This window comes from Botryllus schlosseri, chromosome 15 (assembly GCF_051294905.1).
Source record: "Botryllus schlosseri isolate E-star chromosome 15, Bs_hap1, whole genome shotgun sequence".
In the NCBI taxonomy this organism is placed as follows: domain Eukaryota; kingdom Metazoa; phylum Chordata; class Ascidiacea; order Stolidobranchia; family Styelidae; genus Botryllus; species Botryllus schlosseri.
Window position 1 is genome coordinate 9,113,076 of NC_137250.1, and position 6,000 is coordinate 9,119,075.

At 38.8% G+C, this 6,000-nt stretch overlaps 1 long non-coding RNA gene across 2 annotated transcripts; it reads right to left on the bottom strand.

Moving 5' to 3' along the window:
- Positions 1–1,154: 1,154 nt before the first annotated feature.
- Positions 1,155–5,495, bottom strand: LOC145458047 (uncharacterized). Of its 2 annotated transcripts, XR_013921058.1 has the most exons (3): positions 3,456–5,428; positions 3,065–3,215; positions 1,155–1,413 (listed from the first exon to the last, which is right to left on the bottom strand). It is a non-coding gene; the product is annotated as an uncharacterized LOC145458047 (long non-coding RNA). The 2 variants fall into 2 exon arrangements; XR_013921057.1 differs by having other exon boundaries at positions 3,065–5,495.
- Between the last annotated feature and the right edge of the window lie 505 nt (positions 5,496–6,000).

Here is a 6,000-nt window from a genome sequence, read left to right on the forward strand (position 1 = left end):
GCAGATGCTACAGCCTTTAAACATGGTGAGTAGAATGTAGATCCTACATTAGAGGAAGATCCTGATATAAAAACCTGTTTTCTACCACTGGGAATAACCTGATCACGGCTGCGTACACACACACACACCACATTATCTACTACATATTAATCACATTTGCAGTAATTTAATTCAAAACGAATTGGCAAGTAAATAATGCCGGTGTAAAAAATGAAACGAACGAAATTACTTGTAGGGCCAAGTAGCAATGAATGAAACTATGAGAACAGTCAGTAATCAGAAGGTTTCATCGTCTGATGATGATAATCCCTCTGGTGTTTTCTTTTCAACACCCTGTAGAAATAAAATGAAAATGATGATTATTAGCCAAGACATTCGTACTGCGAAAATGGCAGAGGTAGCGAGTAACGAATGACTCCTACATTTTTTTCACCGATACTTACTAAAATGGATTTGATTCTGGACTATTTCCACTCAAGTTTTCAAGTTTTTATTATTATATTTTTTATTATTATATGACTAGAGAACTGACTTCAATAGCCACTTCTACTTGATTATCAAGATCAACGATGACTACTTCAGCAATCTTTGAAAACAGCCACTAACACAAAAAGAATTCTTGACTAAAATTTCTTCACATTCTGTCAAAAATGATCAATTCAACAATCCAAATGAGTCAGTTATTTGGCAGCTAGTTGGAGAGATATATACTCAAGTCTAGAAAGTGGAATGATACTCTGCCCGGAAAGCTGAAGACCTAACAATATTGTGTACAGAGAACAAAACATTTGAGTGGCGGCACTGGTATAGACATAAACAAATTATTAGAATTGACAGCAAGATAACCAGCAAGACATTAAAATGAGAATTAGTGCAGTTTCTTAGGCTGTAGTGATACTCAGCCAGTAATTGACCTAGCAGAGAGCAAAACGTTGTAAAAAAAGCGAGCGAAACCTCCGACAAATGATACGATAAAACATTAGAATCGACAGTCTTACTAGAAGCAGAATAACAATCATGAGGGGTTAGAGAACAGAAGCCCGGGAAGTGACCATCAGAAATTACTGCATACTGGCCGAACAAATCCATGACCACTAACAAATGGTCTTTTAATAGTCAATATTGATACCAAATGACACCAACCCTATTTCACCGCAACATTTAGCAAATACAGCGCTGGAGTCAACCTTATAAAGCGCTAACCAAACGCCCATTAGTTTTCCCACCTACTACTTCGCGCTTCGCGGATGGAAATACGCATTAAAGCGAATGGACGCGACTTGTCACACTCTTGCTATTTCTGCTCCCTTTTTCTCTTCCTTCATCTTGAGGAGAGAAACAGTCGGCCGCGTTTACGGATCGTGAATTCCCGGCTTAAGGGTGATTCTTCCTCCAATGGTCATTGGTCAGCACCTTGAAAATTGAGAACAATGTTGTTGCAAAATGCATGACAATTTGAAAGTTACATCATTCTAATTATTCCAGTTATGGCCGTGAATCGTTACAAGTGCGGTAACCATAAGAATTATTACTATACTTCAACTACAAATACAATATATTGTATAAAATAATTACTAATTCTTTTACGTTGATCGAGTCCCAAATGGATGAAATATGTCAAAGAATTTGCTAAATTTTTTTGTATAATTTGACAGATTCCGAAATCTTCTCAAAGTGCACCTTTCAAAAATTTGATATCAAGACTCCCAACATTTTACAATTCGAAGTTGGATGGCTTAACCAATACAAGCGAACAGTTTGTATCGCAATTGACGATTATGTAGAGAACGCTGCGAGACATGTGAGTAGGCCTACCCTAAAACGTTTCTCCGACATGGACATTAGGGCTCTTAAAAATGACTTTTTTTTCTCAAATCGTTCTTGCTACTTGATAAAATTGTGTTAGGTTACCTAATTCAAGCCTACACACCAAATTTGGTTCAATTCCAACCAGTAGCCGCATTGCTACAGGAAAAGAAAGTTTCTATTTATTATATAAAAATAAATATAAAAAATTTGAAAATTTTCTGTTCACCCCATAAAAGTGTTAGGTTATGTATAGAAACGATGTTCATCAAATTTGGTTCGATTCAAACAAGTGGAAGTGGGGTTATTGCCATCGAAAAATTCGGATTTTAATAAAATAGTATTTACGGTGGCACCACTATAATAAATAATTAAAGAATTGTGTCACGCTGTCATACTGTTTTACGCAACCGTTGTTATGCACTGCATTGTTGCTGTGTTCTGGCTCCATTGATGTTATTTCTTAATTCGACATTAATGCGTCATAATTATCCATCTGGTTTTGAATTCAACTCTGTTTTGCTTCCTTTATGGTGCCGGTAGCTCTTTAATAGGCACGCGAAAAGTTCTTCGGGTTTCAATAACTTTTATCATGAAGGTACTTTTGAAAGCAGTATTAAAATTTTGTACCACCAACCAGTTATTTAATTACTATTTATCTTCAAAGTAAATGCTCATTGCATGAAGCAGGGTTGTAAGACTCGAGTCAGGATTTTCTGTTGACTCGACTTGACTCAGGTCATCTTCTCAAAGTACTGAAATGACTCGACTCATCGCGCATGACTTGAGACTCAGACGGCCAAGACCGACATTTCATTATTATTTCAAAGAATAGTACAGCAAATCGGTATTGGGATTTCGTCTATTGATACTGGTATTTGAAAATGCGGCCAGAAACTGCTAAAAGTAAGGAAAAGTCGTATATTATAAATGCGACCCACTCGATATCACAAAAAATATATAAAAAGTTGGTTTAACAAGACTTAAATTGGAAACTGAGCAGCTAACACAATGACTCTGGCTCGAGTCATAATACCATAACTCGGAATCGGCCCGCTGCTCGCTGACTTGGACTCGGACTTGACTCGGTGGTGAATTGAAAATGACTCAAGTCAAAACTAAAAAAGTGGGATTGACTTGCGACTCGGAGCCTTGTGACTTGGTTACAATCCTGGCATGAAGCCTCAATAGTTACATGAGTGGGGTGACTAGACAAAGAACACAGTGACATTTGCAGCATATCATGAATGTCTCTTACTATATGTGATCTTGTTCAAATGGAGGTTGATGAAAGCGTATTTCCCATTCTTTCCGACTCTGCTATAATTTCACCAGACTGGCAACCTTCTTCATGATGCTTTTTGCTGACTGACCATTATTGTCGCCGCCAACGGTACGAGTGCAAATGTCTGATATGTCAATATAGGAACAGAATTAGTTGACTGTTCATGACCGTCCACGTTCAGAGTTGCATCTCAAAGATGCTAAAATAAGCCTAAATATAATCCAAGCAATACGATCGTCCACTTTGACTGACTGAATTTCTAAAAATAATAAACATTACACCTTGATAGCTTCCACATCTTACGTTTATATATATCGTCTGCTATCGGCAAGCATTTGAAAATAACAAAACAGATTCAACATACCACATCTCTTGCAAAGGCTTTTGCTTTCATTCAATATGTCATCAAACTTCTTTAAATCCTCCTTTGTGGTGAGTGGCTTCGTTTTATCATATACAATCTATGGCGGAATAAAAGTTTCGGATAAGTTCTAAAACGAACACAATTTTCCACACAAAAGTCAATTGCCACACGAAATGCCAAGTGCTACGGTCCCATTTTACAAGGTATTGCGAGGTAACGTTGTGGTACCCTCCATTATAGCTAAACACCAATGAATTGCGGGTTCGAGCCTGACACATCGACTCCATAATTCCTACCGAAGTGTTGGCCGTTTATCTAGGCTCCTCCTCGCCATCTGATCCGCATAGCCATGTCTTAAAAAACCTAGGAGTGGGCCGTGCTATAAGTGGGCATATGGTTACCGAGGAACTCGGCACTTGGTGAATTCGGCCCTCGGGAAATTTTGTAATGAAGTGTATTAACACCTATTAATATGAATTATTAAACTAATAATAGTATTATCAAGTGATTCGTCAATCTTGTAAGGAGGTCAGGGCATTCGTAGATCACGCAGTCACGGCGTGATTAGATCACGGATTGCGTAGCCACGAGAAATAACGCAGCGCTCATATACCGACCACGCGCGGTCTGCTTGGAATCGATGGCGTGAGTGACGGGCCTGTGTCGTGTAAGTTTTGAGAAGATGGATCTTGGCATTCCATGTGAGATCGAAAATGTGGAAGATCAAGCGGCGCTTCTTCGTTTATCGATCACGACAAGCCAGTGTTCCTCATCAACAAATGTTTCGCATGATCGCGTCAAAATAAATTATTTTTTGTTTTTGGAGAGACGATTCCACTCTGGGGATAGGGTGTCTCGATAACAGGGTTGAAGGATCCCAAGATTACGAGATCTACCGCGAGCCACGACACGTTTAAATTTCCTTTTTGAGACTGTTCATTCATATTAAATGCATTTCTAATGCGAAGGTGTTCTAGTGCCAATTCCTCCAAGGGCCGAGTTCACCAAGTGAAGAGCGTCGCGTTATTTCCCGCGATTACGCAATCTGTGATCTAATCATGCCGTGACTGTGTGATCTACGCATGCCCTGACCCCCGTACAACATTGACAACCACTCAAAGTGTCAAGTTCACCGGCAAACATTCCAGTAACCAATCATGGCGACCGGTACCGCTACCAGATCTACCACGGCCGAATTCACCAAGTGCCGAGTTTGTGCGGCCGAATTCACCAAGTGCCGAGTTTGTGCGGCCGAATTCACTAAGTGCCGAGTTCACTGGTAATCGGGCAGATACGGAATGATAATAATAAGAACCGGCCTGGTGTAAAATGACCAGTGTAGTCGAACCACCACCATGAACACCACAAACAAACAAACAAACATCTAACATGGAAAAGAAATTACCTTTACAGCCTTTGACAAACACAGTTACCATTGAAATCAGCAATTTAGGTCTTATTCGAAAGCAGAATAACAACTTGTTTTAGCGGACATATCAAATCAAATGTTGGAAAGTTCATGTGAATTAGCCCAAAATATTATCTTACTGTGACCATATTCTATCAATATGGTCTGGCTAGCCAAATTCTCCGGGCCAACATAAACAAGCTGCGTTTGGTTTCAACGATTAATAATCTTGTCACTGGATTCGAGGTATAATTGCACTCAAATATCAAATTTTGCTCCATTAATCAACATCAAGTTGAAAATGTCCATTCTTGCACCAACTTTTTATAAAATCACGAATCAGTGTTCTACAGGTATGTATCTATATGACTTATATACCTAGAAAATTCAAGCATAAATATTATGATATACCGTAGGTATAGGTACCGGTAATTCAGATGTTTGAAGCGACTTGGACAACTAGATAATTATAGTGGTCTAATTTCACTAAATTAGAGCGAAATGCCAGTAATATAATTGTAATCTAATTCGGAAACAACGGTTTAGCTCTAATTCTAGCCTGGAAAAGCCGAAACTTTTCTATAGTTGTCTACACCTGTTTTGCAGAAAATCAAACAGCTCTAGGCGTCATATACTACAGGTAATTCGAAATACCCCATAAGCTATATGCTACTGCGTATATACCTTTAACCCGCTACCTCAGTCACTCACAATTCCTATATATTTACGGCATTTACCATACAGAAAGAGCCAACTATGCCTGGCTGCGACCTGTTGCGCGTCAAATCTTTGTCCGGCGCGATGACGTAAAATTTGAATCGCCGAAATATTCTAGAAGTCACGCATCGATAATCATATTCCTAAACGTACAACATCTCACTTATTTTAGTTATTCTCTGAATAAAACTATTAGCCATACTCGTTGAACATGCGAGATTACCGAAAGAGCGAATATATATATAATGAAGATCATATATATCAGAAGAAAACAAAACTGTTCGACCTTAGAGCAACAACACGAATATACAACACCGGTGACATCCTCACGCAATAAAACGAAGGGAGAACATTGTTTTCTAATGGATAGAACGAAGCTACTGCATGAGATCGAACAAAACCGGATGGGAATTCATCGTG